This window comes from Catharus ustulatus, chromosome 3, assembly GCF_009819885.2.
Source record: "Catharus ustulatus isolate bCatUst1 chromosome 3, bCatUst1.pri.v2, whole genome shotgun sequence".
In the NCBI taxonomy this organism is placed as follows: domain Eukaryota; kingdom Metazoa; phylum Chordata; class Aves; order Passeriformes; family Turdidae; genus Catharus; species Catharus ustulatus.
The window spans coordinates 22,910,792-22,931,944 of NC_046223.1; the positions used below are offsets into that span (position 1 = coordinate 22,910,792).

General features: G+C 41.4%; 1 protein-coding gene across 1 annotated transcript in view; it reads left to right on the plus strand.

Annotated features, from left to right (window-relative positions):
• Positions 1-3,011: 3,011 nt before the first annotated feature.
• The window catches only part of PTPN14 (protein tyrosine phosphatase non-receptor type 14), a 105,434-nt gene continuing 87,292 nt past the window's right edge, over positions 3,012-21,153 (plus strand). The window contains exon 1 of the mRNA XM_033055392.1: positions 3,012-3,092. The gene's annotated coding sequence lies outside the window, so the exon portion shown is untranslated. The remainder of the gene's footprint in view (positions 3,093-21,153) is intronic.

The following is a 21,153-nucleotide window of genomic DNA, read 5'->3' on the forward strand; positions in this document are numbered from 1 at the left end:
AAATTCCCTAGCAGCATAGAAAGACAGTACATAATCCAGCCCACATATGACTGATAAAAGATTAACCATCCAAGTTTTTGGACAAATTTGAACCAGCACAGGCATTTGGAGCAAAATCAATAATTTGTATTATTTTTACCTCCAATTCTTGAAACAGTTTGAGTAACACCTAAGCTAGTTCTAGTCTTTTATTAAATCACTCCCCAGCTTGCAGATAGGAACAGTTAGCTTTAATCCCAAACTCTTATACTCCTGACTGCTCTTGAGGAACAAAGATATGTGTAAAGATTGCAGGTTTTAATGGTCCTGGAAAACTGTAGTATCACCAACACAGAAGATTTGCATATGGAAACCTCTTTGCAGGAACCGGCTATAATGTCTGGGAAGTTTGGTGTTTTAAAGCACCTACTGCTTTACTACAATCCCTGTGAGTCTAATACAGATATTAACCACTGCATTAAGTAATCTCATGAAAAGTAATGATCATCAGCATTTCCAGTTTTGGGAGATTCTCTTGGCTGGGTAAATTTGCAATGCATTTTATTTTTCATGGTTTGTTGAGCTGACCTTGCTCTTGCTAAGAAGCAGTATGATTTTGTTTATTCTAGTTAATTTTATTTCTTCTAAGGGACCCGATCCCGTGAGTAACCAATGCGGCAAATTTCTCTCCCAAGTCTTCTCATCCTTCAGCGTGGTAGCGATTCTTGCAACATTATTTCCTTCGCAGTAAAGCTCCCTAAATAAGTTTACTTCAAATGCAGAGAGACCTGAGAAAGTGAAAGGGGCAGGCTGCAAAGCAGGAATCCGACCAACAGGCTTTAGGGAGCTAGCACACCACCTTGAGGCACAGATGCATAAGTCAGTGTTTACTGTGTTAAAAACAGCATCCTTACACCTGGCCCACCATGGGAAGGACAGGACAGCCTACAAACAAGTTAAACCCTAGGTTTTATGTGTACTCTTTTGCAACTTCCTACTCAGTAAAGCAATCCCTTTTCTGTATCAGTTCAGAGCACAGAGGCTCCGTGATCCATTTTATCATCTCATTCTGACACCTGATATTTCTTCCAAATTGTTACACTAAGCTCTCGTATCTGCACATGGTCAAGTAAAATTCAAGTTTAAATCTTAAATGGTGTCACTTCTTAGTGCCTCAGTGTAGCCATATGTAAAATGGGGATAATTGCTTACTTCATTAAGGTGTGGTGCTTGTAAAATGCAGATGTCTCAGAGTCTCAGATGAAAAGGAGTGCTTGCAAAATGTAATTATAATATTATTATGCCAGAGGTAAGGCATAGGCTTGTGATTCCATGTACAGTGTTTAAATACAATTACTTATCTATCAAAATCAAAAATCTGTGCTATTTCTCCTTCTCTCAGCTCCTGATCCTCTTACCATTAATAATCTGAGTAATTGTGACTCCAGTGAATCTGCTCACTCACTCCTTCAGTAATGTGTACAAGAGACAAACAGTAGCAGCAACTCCAAAACAGTAACAATTCTCATTTATCACTATTTTTAATAATTTCCCCTGTTTGCAAGAGTCCTGAAGTTCCTCAAAGTATCACAATTGTTTTAAAGGGATACCTGCCTTTGACATTTCTGTAGATGCTATTGGTGCCAGAGGTATTTGTACACACTTTCTAGAATGTGGATTACTTTTGGAATGTGGATAATTTTAAACAAGTGCAATTTTTCAGGAAAAAAAAATATTTGCAAATTGCTTATTAGCAACGATGCACAAGAGCATCTACATATAATTTCTAACATTCACATTGCTCTTAAGCCTACTTGATTTGGTGTGATATATTCAACACTGTTGGTAGCCTCGGCCTTCCTGACAGTATTCCCACAGCGTGATGTGTTCCCCGCTCCTTTTGTCATTTACACCAGGCATCAGATGGGCTTTCCCACATCTGCCAAGTGCCGGGCATTTCGTGTAATTACAAACCACCACGTTTTAGGCCAACTTCAGGTTTTCTCCTGGTTGCTTTCCAGCAAGGCACAGAGGCATGACGGTGGCATCATGAGTGTTTTTCCACCACGGGTGTTTTACCCTCTGCGCAGCTGGAAGCGCAGGGATAACCACACTTGTACAAGTGAGGGTCACACAGTCGGCAGGAGACCGAAAGGGCTGAGATGGGAAGAGCAGAAGCAAACACAGGGAGGAATGGAGAGAAGCGATGCTGTCGCGCAAGGCTAGAGATGGACAGGGAGTCAAGGAAGGGCAGAAAATTGGTTACAGAGAAGCAGCGCGGCACCGCACCTTCGTACGGGAGGGCTGGAAGGAGGATCTCAGCAGCTTCCAGGCCCACGCGTGCAGAGCCTGTCCCAGCTCCCCGCCCGCCCCTTCCCAAAGTCAGTCCGGGGCGCTCCCCCAGCTCCCCGGAGCTCCGGGCGGGCCGGGCCGACACGTGCGCGGAGCCCCGCGGCAGGAGGGGCGGGAAGGGGCCGGGAAGGGGCCGGGAAAGGGCCGGCACCCGCACCTGGCAGCTCTGCCCTCCTCGGGAGAGCCGCCGCCGGCACCCGCCCGGATTGGCAGGAGCCTGCGCCCTCCTCTTCCTCCCTCCTTTTCCCTCCTCCGTGGGGTGGGTTTCAACCCTCCTCCTCCTTCCTTGGGGAGGGGGTAAGAGTTTAAAAAAAAAAAAAAAGAAAAAAAAAAAAGAAAGAAAGAAGGAGAAAGAGAAAAGAAATCCCAAGTCGCGTCCCCGACGTCTCCGGGCCCCGCGGCCGCAGCGGCCGCCCCACATTCCTGGCATTCCTGGGCCGTGACTCCCCGCGCCGCCCCGGCCCCAGCCCGGCCCCGGCCCCGCCGCCTCCGGCTCGCCCGCTCGCCCCCGCAGGACACCAGTCCCCTCCCTCCCTCCCGCCCTGCCTCCCTCCTTCCCGCAGCCGGGCCGGCAGCAGGAGCTCAGGGCGCCCGGCCCTCCGCGCCGCCAGCGGCGGCCGCAGCGCCCTGCCGGCCGCCCCGCCGAGGTGCCCCGCGGTGGCCGGGCCGGGCCGGCGGGAGCCGCTCTCCCTCCCTGCCTCCCTCCCTCCCTCCGCCTCCCGCGGGCGCGCACAAAGCCGGAGCGCCGCGCTGCCCAGCAGGTAAGGAGCCGCCGAGCTCGCTCGAGGTGGGGCCGTCCCCGCGCAGACTTTGGAGCAGCCCGGGCAGCGCCGAGCTCTCGCCGTGCGCGGTCCGCAGCGTTTGCGCGGGGCTCGCCGTGCGCGCCGCGGGCTAGCGCGGCTCCGCCGGCTGTGCACCGCTGTCTGGGAGCCGGCGATAGCCATGCTTGGGCTGCAGATGCCACTCGGTGACCTGCGATAAGCGAGCCTTGGACGGTCCGTCCAGCCCGTGGGTTTAATCTGTTAGACACCCGGATAACACGGCGTTTGTCTAGTCGAGAGGTATTTGTAAATAGCGAGGAACGGGCAGGGCTCCGTGCTGGGCTGCCCCTATTTACATCGCGGCATGCCCGTGTTTGCCTTCCCCCCCGCCCGGGGCTTTACCTCGCTCTTTGTTAGTTACAGTCAAGCCTAAACTGGCCGTCTTCGGCAAGTCTGTAACTCTGCCGAGTGCTGCAGCAAAGATCGCGGCGAGGCAGGGAAGAGTGACATCTCCTCTCCTTTCTGATGTGGCAAAGTCGATGAATTGTTAAGATCTCAAACCAGCTCACTTTATTGGGGTGTATTTGGGACAAGCGTTACATAATGTATGTGTGGTATGTGGATATGATGTGTGCTTTCCTATCGAGTATGCCTTATCTCTCTGTTTTGCATAAAATAATCATATGTTACCATTATAAGTACATCTTCGATTGTTTGTAACTTTAACAAGGTGGCAACAATGACCCGTAAAAGGCTCAGATTCGATATCTTGTTGCCCAAGAAGTTTTCTGGGATTTTTGGCGTGTAGCCTGAAACCATAGAAGAAATGCTTTTACCAGAAGCCAGTTCTTTTTTCTTTAAACTCTATGCAGATAGTTGCTACAGGGTTTGGTTATTCCAAAAGCACTGTTACATGTTCTTCAGAGTTTGGAAAAATATTAATGTAAAATGGCTCTCCCCCCCAAAAATCACTAGTCACCACCTGCCAACTTCCATATTATGAGAGCAGATAACTCTTTTTGAGGAGAGATGTGAGGGGAGGCAGTCTCAGCAAGGACTGTGCTCTCCTTCTCCGGCTGAGAATGTCCCATCAAATGAGTGACAAAACACAGATTAAACAGCTTTTGCTCTTGGCCTCTGGGGGTTTAGTTGCTGACATCTAGTACTTGTTACGTGGTATAAAATAGAGCGTGTGTTGATATTACAGTAATACCAATAAGCTTTAGGACTTGTTCTGTTCTTGGCAGTACTTGAACTCTTTCTGGTATCTTTAGAGGGCTGTGCCAGAGCTGCTTACAGACAGAGGGCACTTGTGTGTATCTCACTGGTCATGATACAAAACTTGGGAGCTTTGCAAACTTATGGGCTGAAGCAGAGTCCGTCCTCTAGCAGGTAGTCCCTGAAATCTGTGGCAGAGCTTGTGGGCCATCAGTTCTGCCAGTGCATTTGTGTGCGAGAAGCTGTAAAGCATGTCTGTCTTGATGCATCCTCAAGGAATCCAGTGGTGCACGCCAAGGCCAGAGCGAGGGCTGCTGGGCTCATCTCTGTACTGAGCAATATGAGCTTTTGTATGTACATTATGTTTAGAGTTTTACACGTGCCTTTTAAATGTTTCTGTAATAGTGGCAGAAGTAGCTTTGGCGCAGCGTTGTTCATGAGGGTTAATTAGCAACCAGTGTTAGTACCAATGACTGGCTTTTCTCCTGGTCATTCTCGTCCAGCAGAAGCCCATGAGTCAGTTATTGTAACTTAGGTATGGAATGGCTTTCTATGAAATGCATCCACTCTTGCACTTAGCAAATTGCTTTGGCCAACAGTGGCTCCTCCAATCATGGAGAAAGTATTTTACATATATACACACAAATAGAGTTGTGTGCATAGTTCTGATAACTCTGTGGCTTTCTTTTTCTGTGTTTATTTGGTACTGCTGAGCCAATCTGCTGCTCCTCGTTCTGTTTCTCTTCACATGCAGTGAGGCTGTGATTGATTAATTGTTACTTAAGTAGCTCATTTTAATATGGGTTTCCATTCAGCATTGATGTATACACTATGAAAAGTGTACTTGAACTCCATCTCTTCAGCTGGAAGGGAATCCTCTTTTGCAAGGATTTGTCAGCTGAGGAGAGAATGTGTAAACTGCTGGTAATATACAACAGGTACAAAGTTTTCAGCAGGCAGTGCTGCTCAGCAGTTTATACATCCTAGTCCTGCAAAGACCCACCCATGTGCTTCAATTCAAGTTCATGAATAGTGCCTTTGAAACCATGGGATTTCTTTTATAGATGTAATAACAAACATGTATACAAGTCCTTGCAGGAGCCAGGCTATAATACTTATTATGCAGTATATTTGTGCATGTGAATCCAGCTCAGTTGTAAGAAGATTTCAGTAAAAGCCTGATTTTTATGCTGAGCAAATGACATAAAAGTATTTTTCATGTCTAAGTCCACTGTGAAGTACAGCATATACCTTCACCTATTATGCTTTGTGGAGTTCCATTGAAACTAATCCTGAGCTTATAAAATAAAGCAGTACCATGTAGATTTTCCTCCTGTGAGGAGGGGTATGGTACAAGATTGTGCACAAGATTCTCTGAAGTTTTGTGTGAAAAAGTTCGATTCCTTTTTGAAAATCGACTGGTTTTCTATTCAGTGATTTTATGAAAGCTGCTACCTCCACCTGTGAAATTGTTAAGAATACATATTAAAAAGCAAGAATTAAAGAGTAGTTCCTAAAGGAATGGAAGGACACCTGTAGTAAAAATATTATTTTGGTATCATTGTCTAACCCCTATCCTCCTGTACCTGCTGCAGGGGTCCTTAAAACTCAGTGGGCAGGTGCAGCTTCCTCTGATGGTACTGGATTCAGTCCATGTCCAGAGCAAGTGTAACCTGTCCCATGAGGTGCTCTTGTTCTCCTTGGAGCCTTTTAGTTTGCTGTGCACGTGGAGCTAAGAGGTGATGGGTGAGGAGACTTGTCACACCCTCTGGAGGAACAGGGCTCCTCCTCCCCAGTGTGGAGATAGCACCAGGAGCAGGAACTGCAGCTCATGCCTCTTCCCCTTTCCTTTGCACTGTCAGAGGCAGTTGGGAGAAATCAGGAATGGGAAAGGAATTAAGGACACAAGATTATGGTACAGCACAAAATATGTAAAAAGAAGCGCATATTTGTTCTAAAATGTATTTCCTACCTTATCATGGCTGTCCTCATAAGCAGTTGAGCATGTTATTGTCAGCTATATATGAATACCTAAGTGACTGTAAATTTGGCTAACACTAAGAATGTTTTCTGACCAGAGGACTTTTCTGGAGCATGTTGGGTATATGGCACAATGGATGCATGCTGGCTTGGGAAGAAGAGAATGCTGACCCCTCTGATGTCCTGTAGCCATAGTGACAGTCTTGTTTTCTGCTTGTGTAAAGAGTTCAGGTACTGAGCTTTGCTCAACACCAAGCACATCTTCTGGAAGCTGCAACTCTCCTTTCTAATTCTCAATCAGTCTACCTGTCCTTATGAGTAAGAATACTCTTTTATTTTGTCAGTAGCAGTGTAAACCTAAAATTACGTTATGTGATGTATAAACACCTCTGAAAAGAGGGTGGTGAACATGCATGTTGATGATCTAATAAACTAGATGAATGATGGTGTGCCAAAACTTGCTAATGATGCAAAAGTATTTGGATTAGGCAAGATTGAAGAAGACTGAGAAATTGTAAAGGGAATCCAAGAAAGCTGGGTGAAAGGGAAACAAAGCAGATGATGTTGATAAATTCAAGAATATGCATGCTAGACGGAATAATCAAATTACTTGTTCATATTACTGGATTGTAAATTAACTGTTTGTTAAGGTGGAGAGGAAGATTTCAGCAATGTTTTCTTTGAACTTATGCACCTTCTTAATGCTTAGTGTTGGGCAGAAGAAAAATGCTACAGTTCTTTTGCAATATTGTGTTAATGACATGAAGGATGTTATTAAATTGGTGCTCAAACTCACCTGGAAAATCAGTTTGTGATCTCCTATCAAAGGAAAGTGATTGAAAAATATTAATATGAAGTTGAATGGAAAATATTCATGTAACACTGTTTCAAGGGGGTCACTTAGAGGAGGTAGGATGTATATGTGCAAAGTAGCGCTTGACCATTATTACCCTTTGATACAATGACTTGTTATAGGGAGTAGTTTGAAAGACAAAGTGTATAATGTTTCTAAATCACCATTTCCGGTGTATGCTACCAAAGGAGAGCATATAAACCAAAAGCCTGTTAGGATAAACAAGATTAGTGACCTGTTCTAGGCACAGGAAGAACCATCACAACTACAATGAAGAGATGTTAACTGTACTGCTCTAGGGCGTAAATCAGCCCTATCTGATGGATTGAGAATTTTCTCTTAGGACAGATGATGCTATATATGCCTATTGTGATATTTTGTATATTCTCTTACAGGGTAAGCTGCTCCTAGATGCACTATTGGACTGATGATTAAACACACTATAGTAATTTAGTTTCTCTATTGTACTGTGAATTATGCTGATTTTAATTACATATTCATGCAGGGGCAATTGAAAGATTTTTTTTATTTGTTCATAACATATGTTTTATGTGTTATATCTTTCATGGAAAGCATGTCTTGGATTTTAAGTCTTTAACACTTGGGTTGGCATAGAGGTATAGAGGCATGGGACAGAAGTGATGGTTAGGCTTCATTTAAAAGGCACTGATATGTTAACCAGCTTGATTATGATTTCTAGTCTGTTTTCTGATGGACAAAGGTTTTTTTTTAAAATTTGGGTAGTTAATGTAAATAGTTTTGATTTCTATAACAGAATGATAGTTCTGTGGCTGTGAGAAGCACAAGGACTGGTTTGTGGAGGTAGCTACATCTCTTGCAACTTAGTGAGTGTTTCAGAGAAAATATTGTCAAAGCAGTAATATACCAGCACCATGGAATTCCTACATATCTATCTGCTGGGGGAAAAGTTGATTTAGTAGCAGGCATTGTGATTGATCTAACAATCAACACCTCATGTTAATAGGTTAGTGTTTGTAGTGTATAACATAGTTAAAAACTGTCTGTAGAAGTTTCACAAAGCTATGCTGTATCTTAAAGAATAAAAAGCCAGGACTTGTGCAACTTTTACGTGGTCTAACCAGCCAGAATGAACTGTCTTATAGACTGCCTGCCTTGCAGCTATCTGCAAAATAAAATATGGGCTGACTTTGCCTTCCCTGTTGAAAGGCTGAAGCTGTTGTGAAGGGGGCCTTGCACTGCTTTTTAAACTTAGCAAATAAAGTTTGTGGCAAGGCACTCATTTGTAAAGGTGCATAACAGTGATGTCCTCTCCTGGGACGTCCTTTGGCCATCGGGCTGGGTTCAAAGCATGTCTTCTGAAGGACAAAGGGTAGGGCCTTAGCCCAGAAGTTGGCAGTGTAGGAGAAGCAGGATACCAGTAGTTGTTTTAACTTGTGTTTGTGAAATTCCTTCTTGTTTTTACAACTGAGAAAATAGTTTGCATTCCTAAGGTTTTTGAGATTAGCTCTTATCATGGAACTCCCTCTTTTGAGAGGAGGCATTCACTACCTTGTAGATAAAATGCCTTTAGGTTTTTATTGGTGATGATAATTAAACCAGGTTTTTGGACAAGTCTGGGCAAAATCAGGGGATTTTGCCAATCAGAGATTCAACAGATAGAAGCCAGATCCTATTTTTGATGTCTATCGCTGGTGCCATTTTGATTTTGACCCCTTCACACAGGGCTTTCATCTGTCCTTTCATTGCAAAGTGTGTCCTGTTGGTGGTGGAAACCCTGCATTTTCTGGGTATGTGATATGCAGTGCTTATCTCAGGTACTTTGAAAGGGAGACAGTGTGTAAAGGAATTTCTGCACAAAACATTGTGCCTGTTGTTTACCAGAATTGAGAGAGAGGAGCAATATATTTAGTGGCTTAATTTGTCCAGTGCTGAGGTGCAGTGCCTTCAGAGTGAGCAGGTCTTGAAAGTCCTACCTCAAACACAGAAAAGAGGCATTTCAGAGGAAATCTGACTTCTCCCTTAAGAGCCTTGTGAAATGCCCTATGTGTACAGACCTGCCTCAGGAAGAAAAACCCTGATGAGCTTTGGGGGTGGGAATTTATTTCGAAGGTCCTGGAAAACAGGCATTTGAAATTATACAATGATGAATAATTTTTCTTTTATTTTTCTTGTTTTTCCTAGTTTGGCATACTTTTAAGAGCTACTGAGTGTAATTGGTGTCTATTTACATTCTTTATAGTGTTGTGAAGATTCAGCCTGTTTAGGAGGATGATTTGGTCAGCTTACCAGATAAAGAAATCAGCTGCTAATTGAAGGAGATGGCTGGTGCAGTCTGCTGCTGGTAGACAGAAGTATTGACAGAGCTTCAGAACTCTGGCAGCTTCAGAATGGACAGGGCAAGTTTCTGCTTGTGAATAAAACAACTCATGTAGACATATTTGAGTAAAGTTCCTGTGATTCCTTCCACCTCTGCCAAGACTCTGCTGTGGGGGATCTATGACAGCAGAGGAAGCTAAATCACAGTATTGATGGGCTGCTGCTCCCCACTTTGTTGTGGTTCTTTTTGAGAGCAGAGAAAGACAATGACAGGGTTTTTTTGCAAGTTCTCTTCCATGTATCCGTGTTCCCCTTCTTAGCTTGGTGCCCCAAAATGCATCTGTGCATAGCTGGAAATCTTGTTTGTAAAACAGAACTGAAATGTTGCAGGAGAGCATTATTGAGGTGGGATAACATTTAGCATCCAAATGATAAGTATGTTGGTTGCTAGCAATTGCACTTCCTTTTTAAAAATTATCTTTCTTTCTGAAAGGGGGAAATAAAAACTGCCATTTAAAGATGAACGTTATTTTTAATTTTTGCATATTTTAGGGCTTTTGCTGTGCAGTTTGATGTTGCATGCTGCTTAACAGTATCTACAAAGAAGTGTTTAAATACAATGTTGCATATGGAGAGAGAAATCTCGATTCATAAGTAATGTTTTTGCATTCCTTTTGTATTGTAGAATGTACTGGGAAATTTACAATTAGGAAAAGACAAAATACATGTCTTGAATTACAGTCTAAGGAGGAGGAGAAGAAATGGTTTGGTGCAATAGGCAGAGGGTGTGTTGGGGAGTGCTGGCATGTATTATAAGGCTTTTGGTTTCTTTGGTACATAGACTGCCCTCTGAAGCTCTTGAAGGTTCTTCTGGTTTCTGCATTTGATTGGGAAATTGCATGAGCATTTGAATATGCAAACTCAGAATTGCAGGTTTATGGTTCAGTAGTTGAAAATTATTGACACCACTTCAGGATTTGCTTCACTTTGTGATGAGCATTTCTCTGGAGCTAGGATGAAGAGAAGCACCTGTAAGAATGCAGTAGCTTGAGGTACAAGATCTTCTCTGCTAACTGTGTGTTAGTTTTGCTGTAGCTGCTCTTGCTCCTTGCTGCTGATGTAGTAACCTAAAACTGTAGGTCACAGAACGGCTCTGAGTTCTTGTAGTGTACATTTGCACACAGCTTTTCACTGCTGAAAGGGTAAAGTACTACTGTGGATAGGCTGAGCTTTCAAAACCTTGTCTAACGACGGCCCAGTTGCTTCTTGATGTACATATGGGTTTATCTGGAGAGACTGATGTACTCTTAGTTTTTCCTTGAACCTGATTTAGGTCTGAAGACTGCCACCCATGCACTAATTAGTCTGTCAAAACATCTGACAAGGGGTGGGTGCACGTTGGAGACAATTAGTCATTTTGTCTATTAGTCAATAATGTCAGCTTTGGTTTATGTTATATAAGGTTTCTTACCTACCTTTGTATTTTCAGCTTGTGTTATTTTGGTAACATGTGGCTTAACTTCCATGTTAGCTTTGTGTGGTCGGTGTCCTTGACAAGTACCACTAGTTCTCTGCATACAGCTGTGAAATTCTGCATTTCCTACCCCCCATACATTCAGCATGAATGAAATCGTCGTGACTGGCTCCACTGTGAGCTGGCTATAATACAGTAAGTCATCTGCATGTAACTCTGTTCAATAAAAGGGGCATTCAGCTAACTTCAGGTAGTACTGTCCACTGTCAAATGTCGCTTAGTTTTGCTTTCTCTGCTCTCTTTTGTAGTGTGAATTTATGAAGTAATTAATTTTTTTAATTGGCATGGAGTCAGAGCAAGTCCATTTGTCAGTCTCTTCATGTTGTGTATTTCAATCAAAGAGAGGAGCAGAGGATAGGACAATTTCAGTGAAGGATATCCTCCATTATTCCAATATTTTCTTATAATGAAGAAAGCAGGTTTGTGCATGTTTATCTCAAGAAGGCTTTTTACCACAACCTGAGCACCCTGTGGCAGTGGCTTTGAAAGTAGAACGTGTTAGTTTGGTTGAGTACCTTTTGCAAAGGTTGAGATATGTGAATGAAAATAACATTTTAAATTTCCATGTTGAAAAAGACCCTTTGGTAATACAGTTAGTAAAAAAATTTATAAGCTAAAGGCAGAATCTAGATTGTTTGTCAGGAAAACTTCCCACTAATAAGCTCTATGATTTATGGTATTAATTTCTTAGGAATTGCTCTGCTGTGGGAACTGTGCTAAAATAAGACTCAACAGTCTGCTGAAACATTCACTGAAGAGTCAAAGTCTTCATCAGAAAAATGGACAAGGTTCTGGCTTTGTAATCAAAGAGGTCACCTTCTTCATAGTGTTTTGAAATAATAAAGTATTTTTTAATTTAAAAACCTGTGATATTAGCTCCAGTTATATTATTTTTCACTGTTCTTTTAGGGATAAAGATTAATTGGGTTACTGAACTTGGGAAAAAAATCAAAGGTTTTTTGATTTGTTTTGTTTTCTTGCTTCAGTATTTGAACCCATTTTTTAGCAAATGATCTGGTAAAATGGTGGTATAAAACCAATCCAGAATCTTTAAGTATTTTTGGCAGGGCAGTGTTTTGGGGCCTTTGTGAACAAACTGACCTCTTTTGCAGTATTTCTTATTTGTACTTTGATAGATGCTTCATTTGTTATTTGCTTTATCCTGTGGCATTTGACAGGCCATGCATTCACCCACCTGTGTGTGTTCCTGCCCCACCTGGGGCTGTCCTGAGGTGTGATGCCCAGGAATGTTTCATGTTGGCATTTTACGCTGGGGTGCTTTGTACACCACGTTCTGTCGGATGTCGTTTGACCTGCTCTCTGCAGCCTGCTCCAAACAAGGTCCTAAATGCCTCTCATGGAGAACCAGCAGGGATAGGAACTGTTTGGGTGATGACTTAAATGTAGATTTCCTTCACTGCTATCTCAGTGAAGTTATTTTACTGGTATGCGTGGTGATTTTTGTGTACAGAGGTCAAAGCGAAAAGAATTTAATCAGGGTAACAAACTGATAGGGCTGGGTATCAAGTGCTAACTGCACAGGAAGGGGCTCTGCTCCCAACAGTGCAGAATCTGTTCTGGTTGATGTTGTCAGTGATGGGTGTTTGATCAAGCCTTTATGTGGTGATTCCTCTAGCCAGTAGGAAAAGACATTGAGGAAAGCTTGAAATGTTTGTGGGATCTTTTGTAGTTTTGTTTTAAAGCATATCTCATCCCCATAATGGTAGAGATATATAGGAAAGGTAAATGAAGTTCATAAAATAACAAAGGTATATGGCTTTTAAGAGCAGCTCTGTCAACAGATGAAGACCATTAACCTGTAGTCTCCCAGATGTGATGTTCTTTATCATGGACTGTGCATGATTGTGCTGCAAGCTGCCTATCACCACAACCATTGTGCACTGGATAAGTGGTGTCTAGACGTGACCATGAGTTTTACCTCTGCAGTTTATATCTCTCAGAAGATAGAAATGTCAAACAATGAAAAGTTCCCTTTCTTTTAGGGCACTTTGAAATACTGGAATCAATTATGGTATTTCATTTTAGCATTTGTCTGTATATGTCTTTAAAGGCTGTATGTCAAATCTTTCCTATTTTCAGTGATTTCTGTACTTTCATATCTCCTTGACTTACGGAATATGGCAATGAATGGTGGTTCTGATGATCTGGTGGAATGTTGAGCAGAAGACGTTATCGAGTGTGTGGAAGCAGTTTGTGTACTAAGTTTGTTCAAACATAGATGCCTTAGCTTATGAACAGTGAGAACTCTACAAGGACAAACTGCAAGGTCAGAGGAAATTAAAAACAAAAGAATGCCTGATTGCCACGTCTGCTGAGACTGAGCACTGATTACACTATCCTTGTCCTGCCAGGATCATGATGATGACAACTGCGTCTTATGTCCTTTGACCAGAATCATAGAATATCCTGTGTTGGAAGAGATCCACAAGGATCATGGAGTGCAACTCCATGATCCCTGCACAGAATGAGCCCCAGAATGACACCATGTGTCTGACAATGTTGTCCAAACACTTCTCAAATTGTCAGTCTCAGTAGATTACAAGGCAGAGGGAACTGAGACTTGGTTAAATTCTTTCAGTGGAGGGGCAGCATAATTAGACAGAAGGGGCTCAGAGTCCTGTGCAAGAGGAGGCAGTGCAATGCACATGGGTTCTGAGTGACAGAAGGTTAAGTGTTACAGCTGGTACATCCTGGCATTGTGAGACATCTCACATCCTTACATCCCATCCAGGAGAATGGAAAGTTACAACCCAGTTATTCAAGAATGCAATAAATCTAGTTAATACCTCATACCTCTGACACATCTGTCAGTGTGGCATCGTAATTGTTTACCTTGGTACTGAAAGCTCCAGGCAGGAAGTCCAGTTGGTGAGCACTACATCCCCAAATCTGTGGCGTGTGCTTGCTGGTCCTGCTGCCACCGGCACAGCTGGCAGCCCTGCTCCCAAACCAGGGCGTTCGTGGGAGCAGAAGCTTGCAGGATCAGGATCAGGACACCAATTTGCAACAGGAAATTGCACTTCCCAAGGTGAGTGTGTGAAAGGGATCAGTAACTCCTGACAGCTTGTACCAAAGTAAATTCTGTTGGAGGTTATTACCTGCCAAGTTGTGTGCTGTGATTTTATTTTAAAACAAGAGGCTGTAGCAATAAGTCTGGTGTGCTTACCCCAAGCTCCTTTCCCACACTTTTTAGCTTCGTCTGGGAATAAGTAAACACCTAAAATAATCTCTGGTTTTGTCATCTCTTTGGTAGCGTGCTTGCTTCCTGTATTATGAAAGTTATCATTAGATTAGCTGTGTTTAAGCTTCCTGTCTCACCAGGGTTTTTTCCATTTTTACCATCTCTTTGAGGAGGTACCAGTATCATGTTTCTGTAATAAAGGTTTCACTTAAATTATGTATTGGAGTTTTTTTTCCTGTTGTGGTTTTAAATTTTTCCTCTGTCTGCTTTCCTTACTTTGTCTGAAGTATCTTTCCAACTCTGATACATAACCATGTATTTTTTTTTTTATTTAATGACACATGCTATTGTAATAACACGCAGGCCAAGAAAGCATAATACAACTTCTGTCTGCAATTGGAGTGCTTATATAAATGGTAGAAAAAGCTCTACAACCTGTTTAGCTGTATCACTGCTTATGCTTACTCTTGAGGGGAAAGTTCTGTTGTTTAAGAGGTGACCCTGCAGTTGAGAACTCTGACTGAGAAAATAAATAACTGAGATGCACAGTGTCATGTTTGGCTCATCTAGGGTAGAAATTGAATACATAAGTCTGGAAATATATAATCTTTAGTATATTCTCTTACCATTAAGCACGAAAACTGTGGCCACTGAAAATAATGGATTTTGGGGATTTTACATGCTCATTTACTTATCAAACCAAAGGATAAACCTAGACGTGAGGCTTTAACGCAAAAAGTGGAGCTGAATTTTCAGAGCAGTGAGGTAGAACTCCTTCAGATCAGTCCAACTTTAGTTAGATCATGGGCAAACATTTTGCCGTTGCTGTGTACCTTGCTTGACCTTCTGTGTATCGCTTCTGGTTAAGTCTCATTTCCCGTCACCAATTTGTGGATTTCATATTAAGTCTTGTGTTACTCCTATAGAATATACACTAGATCCTTTTGTGTTCTTTTATTTTCATTTGTATTACTGATTTTAGGAGTTACCAGGATAATGTTTAGATTTTTTGAATATTATTTTTGGGGATGCCAGCTACTTTCTTGATTCATTACAAGCTAATTGATACCTAAAATCTTCCATGACAGTTTGTTTCTGTGTTCATTGATTCGTTTATATCATCATCTAGTATGTTGCTAAATATGCACCGGTAGTGCATTTGAGAGTTTGGCCTAATTTGATACCAGCATTCACCTTAGTCCACTAATTCAAGTTTCTTTTTTTCCTAAGCTTAGCAGCAGTGCTGTGGCGTAAAATTCTGATCTTGCTTCATAATGATGCTTCTTCTTTAGAGTAACACTCTGTCATTTCATTTATTTGCTTCTAAAAGCTATGTATTATTTTAGTAAATGACATGTTTATATTTTGAATTTCTAGCCTATGACTGCAGTAATGAGTAGCCCTTTCCTTTCTCTTGAAAGATAGTTTCAGGCTCATCCTAATTGATTGCTTTCACTCATTTGCTGATGTTGTGCTCTTCATTTGAGCGTCATTGTCTTGGTGGTAATTAAACAAAAGCCCAATTAAGTCTCCCGCTATACTGAGATGCAGCTTGCCAGAATCTGACAGTACAACAAAGGACATTTCATTGACCAATTTCTTCAGAAGGAAATGTCTCAGTGGAGGTCTGTCAAGCAGCACATGTAATTTTAGACACTTTCTCACTATCATTTTTAAATTATTTTATATTTGTGACTGAGCCTTCTGCTCTGTTCCAAAGATGTGACTCAGAACACTACTTGTGTTGGAGAGCTAATTTCCATCCACTGACAACGTGAAAGCCCTCTTGAAACATCGTATTTCCAAGGCAGTCAAAGTGAGAGTAAGTAACCTCTTAGCTTCTTGGAGTATTTTTCAACACAAGGCTTATGATAAAAAGACAGGATTAAAAATTTTCTTTGTTTATCCAAAACATAAGCCTCTAAATCCCACTTAACTGAAGCTATCATAGTTATTGCTCTTAATATTTTTGTTTCAGGAGCTGTAAATTGGAAAAGCCACTTTAGAACTGGAAAAAGAAGAACTAATTAAAACAATGTTTTTTCCAGACTGAGCCGAGCATGGCTGCTGGCATTCATTCTGCTGAGTAAAGTGGCTTGAGAAAGGGCAGGGAACACACAAGATGAAGAGAAAGATGAGCCAGAAGAGCCTGCCTTGACAGGGCTCTAAGACAGTCACAGGACCACTGCCTTACTGCATGAAAACTTGTAAAATGTATGAGAAGAGAATTTCAGTTGGGTCTCCAGCTCTCTCTCTTTTACTGTTAACTTTTTTATTTGAATGCCACAGCTTTGTATCACTGTATATCAAAACCAAGACAATATTTGTCAACAGTTCCAAGTATGTGTGTACATTAATATGTTTGATTTCCACCGAGCCATAAACACTCTTTGTCCTTTTGCCTTTTGCTAGCTATTGGCTTGGCTATTCCTTGTGGACAGGAAAGCTGTGTTTAATGCTTTGTAAAGTGGCCATCAATTCCTTGCTTTTATCTCTATTCATCATAAATTATTTTCAGCAAGGCCACAGAAATGTTCTGGCCAAGATTTGCAGGTGCCCCTTGTGGAGAGCTATTTCAGGATAAAGGCTTAATCTTGCTGTGTCTTTCCTCCCCTTCTCTCGTTTCTTCTCTCCTTGAAGAATACTAATCCTGAATGATAGGAGACCATGGCTGGTCTCCTCCCTCCTCCATGGCTCACTTCTGTTATTGGCTTTTTTTTTCTTTTTCATTTTTAGAATTAACCCTTAACTGGATAGGCTGAAGCATATTCTTTTACCCTTAAGCTTGAAAACTTTGTGTGTGCTACCCTTGCAATATTTCTAAGGGGAAATTCAGCCCCTAATTATCAAATTAGATGCACATTCTGGTTCTTTGGCATGACTTCTGCCCATCTGTCAGGTTGGCACTCTGCCCTCTCAGAAAGTAGCTGACCAGTTTCAGCTGAGCAGAGGAGCCAACCAAAGATGGGTTAAGAGAGGCAGCCTGCAGAACACTTTATGTTTGATTCCTCTTGCCAAAAGCTCTTCCTGTTTGCAAACAATGTCAGCTTAAGCCCATATGCTCCATTACATGGGATGACATCTGTGGAGACAGATGCAGGGATGGCAATACAAATGACATTTGATAAGGAAGGGCATATGTTATGAAACCAGACACCACTATGAGTTTAAGACCCTGTCTGTACTGCATGTGCATACAGAAATATAGATTGCTTCTGTATTTTGGTGTGTGAGTGCATTCATCAGCCCCAGGGTTGGGCTTTTGAAGTACATCATTGTTCAAGATTTGTGCTAGCTGTACTTGCAATTTCGTGATTTGGTTGTTGCACATTATTAGCTGAGGTCAATATTTTGCTTCAGTACTCTTTGAATGGTGACATTCAAAGTACATTAAGGGTCCAGTAGGTTGCACCATGTAAAGAAACTGGATAATGCCAGTGTAAGGAGGAACCTGTTGCAGGAGAGGGTTCTGCTGTGAAATGTCTTTTTGAAGCATTTGAGCGTTACCCTCCAAAAACCCTTTTGGCGTTTAGAGATAAATTATTTGTGTGTGAATTTTACGTGTCTGGGTAGAAGAGATGTAAAAACGTCTTGCTTTGGCACAGTGTCTTTGCTGCTTTGCTAAATTTTGCTTTTTCACCAGAAGTCAGCTTTGTATCTAAAGCTACTCTTCTTCAAACACCTCTGCTTTAAGCACCATATTCTTCAAATTGCTAAGGCTGATGGAAAAAGTAGCAAGTTTTCATAAAATAAACTTTGCATATAATCCATTTTAACAATTTGAAGAAAATATTCACATTAAGGAAATATATTCTGTTGTCTTAGACTACAAACAAAAATAAAAAGGTGCAGTGTTTGAAATATATGCCTTAGCATATTGAAGACTATATTTTTAGTATTGGACTAAATGGAAAGCACACTTTTCTAAGAAGATGAATGGGTACTGGCAAAGGCAACTCTTCCATTAAAAATAAAAGTAACTTGAACATGGGTATGTTTTTCATATCCTTTTAATGGAGTTAATATTTGTTGTTTACAAACCAGAGAATGCTTTTTGGTGCTTTGTCTGGCTTTCTGCTGAAAAACATTTATCCAAGTGACATAATGTATTTGTTTATTGAGATAATGTAGGAGTGTAATAAATACTTGTAGGTAACTTCTAGTTTTTCATTCATTGAGATTTATTTTTGGAGCATTTCCTGGAATGGTGACACTCTTTCCTTAGTAGCTTAAGGGCAATGTTGTATTTGCTGACTAAAAAAACCTCTTAAAATGTATATAGTTGTTAAAGACTTGGACCAAATGGGGCTTGTTGAATTTGTAGCGTTGTGGTAGGGAAACCCATCTGGAGGAAGAGGATTTCCTTAATCATTTTGATACAGTCACTTTCTCTGCACAACTTTTTCTTCTGCACTTCCAAAAGGATAATTTCACTTCTAGATTGGATCACACAAAGGAATTCTCCAAAGCATTAAGGAGTGTTGGTTTCTCTGGTTGGGGTTATTGAGAAACTTTGGGCACCTCATTTTCTTATACCTCTCAGTTGCTTTATCTGTATAAAGGATTAATTGTGATGATAATATCTGGTTTTTATTCTCCCTGTCTCCTGAATTCTCCAAAGCATTTTATTCTTTATACTCCAAGATATTACTCAAGTTACACTTGTTAACTCTTTCCTTGAAGTGTCATGCCCCCCCCGAAAAAGTGAAAATAAATGCTTCCCTTTTTCCTCTCTTAATTGGTTTAGTAGCTGCAAAATGAGATTCCTGATAACTGTACATAGTAGATGAAGATTCAGTGCAAGTAAAAAGGATTAAATTGTAGAGACTAAGATGAGTACTGGCATTTTTTTTCTCATTGTATTGAACTGCTAAAAATGCACTTTTTTTTTTTGTAAAAGGAGCATTTTTATATGAAATTGCCTGGATTTTGCAGAAACGCAGTGCTTCTGGTGCATTCAATGTCAGGTTTTTTATACAAATTACAGAAAAGTTGGTGTTACTTTGCAAGAGGTCAAGGATACCCTTCTAATTCCCTTGTAAAATTTTTTGGTACAAAAAGCCTGGCTTTAGTCTGTAGTGCTTTGTTATCAATGAACCTCTCCACAAGTACATCTAGAATTGAAAAACGGTTTTATCTATTTGGTTACATGATTAATTGCATTAACCTGTTGCCAGTGGAAATGGCCTCAGACTGGACCAGGAGAGGTTCAGGTAAAACATCAGGAGAAATTTCTTCATGGAAAGGTTGGGTAAGCATTGGAATGGGCAGGCCAGGAAGGTGGGGGAGTCACCATTCCTGGAAGTGGAAAGCATCTCGAAGTGGCACTTAGTTGATATGGCAGTGTTCAGTCAAAGATTGTATTTGGTGATCTTGGAGGTCTTTTCCAACCTGAGTGATTCTGTGGCTCTCAGAGGTCTGCAGGGCACATGGGGCACTGTGCAAGTTGCTTTAGTAATCAGAATCTTCTCTTCTTATGGGGATTGCTCTTCTTGACTCCTTGTGTTGCTGACAAGTGCTTTCAGTGTGTTGATTTTCTCATGCGAGCTCTGATGCTTTGCTAGCTGTAGGATCAGGCTCACCAGTCCGAGCCAACCCTGAAGGCTGTTTGTTGCAGTTTTAGGATCAGCACTCAGAGAGTTCTGAGGAAATCTGTCACCTAGTGCTACCAGCCCAGCAACTGCATGAGACTTCAAAGCTCTAGCCTGACACACCAGAGAAATAGTTTTGATTTACAGAAACTCTCCTGTCAGTGCTTATCAGAGAGTTTAGATGTTGTGAACTTCCTCAGATGGACCATCTCCAGTAGTGATGGCTTGCTCTGAAAAGCCTGTTTGCTTGGCCCTCTGGAACAATAGTGGCAGCTACCTTGAAAGGAGAAGTTGGACAATTCTGAGATACCATCTGGACCAACTTGGGGATCAAAACAATTCTCTTTTAGAGAAACATAAAGGAATTCCAGAACTTGAAGGCTGCCACATCTTGCTGACCAGATGCTCTATGAGTGCTAAATACATCGATGCCTGCCAGCAAAGCAAAAACAATGAGGTGTATGACTTGGTACTGTTTTGAAATGTGATAAATTAAAATGCCAGGGCTACTCCAAATAGGTAGCACAATTGAATTTATATTTCTTTAAAGAAATAGATCAATGCTGGTGCCTGTATTGTAGTGGCTGAAGAATTGAGAAGTCAAACACTATCAGAAAAAAAGCAATTTTCAAAGGAAATACCATTCCCTTAATTACTTTCTTTACAGAGACAACTTGCAGCTTATCTCATTTGTTACAAGATTCAGAGTGGTTGGCATTGCATATCTCTCCTAATGATATTAATCCTAACTATGATAACTAATGATATTAATCCTCTGATGCGAGTTCCCACTGCTGTGATCATTTGTGCTTTGGAGGCAGGGGAGGAAAAAAAAAAATATCAGCAGCTAGATGTTAGTTGGGGAACACGCAACTTAAACACATCTGGTGAGTCACCCTCCAAGTACATGTGATTGAATGAGGGTTAACTGATTGCTGCAGTTAACTAAGACCAAATTAGTCTAAAATGTGAAACACTTTATTTTTGAAGGTGGTAAGAAGCTCACTGTAAATACCCATAGTTTACAGACCTTACTACAATATAACTGTTTGCAACCCCACTCCCCAGTTGTCCTCAGGAAGAGGTTTGTGCATTGTTTGTTGTTGCCAAGCAAGTATTTCTAACGTTTTTAATGCCCTTTGTAAACGTGGTTGTTAATTGTTTTCTAGGGCTGGAGGGGAATTGCTACACCTGGTTGTTTTCTGGTTGATTCTTTTCTAATGAAGTGACCTGCCCATTTAGAAGTTTTTTGTGCTATCTTGACATAAAACTGTCTGGGAGCAAAATGCAAATGTTGAACCAAATCTTTTTTATTTTTCACATGTTCCCCATGACAAAGAAAGATTCACCCTTCTGGTGCAGACAGTGAGCAGGTACAAATTGTG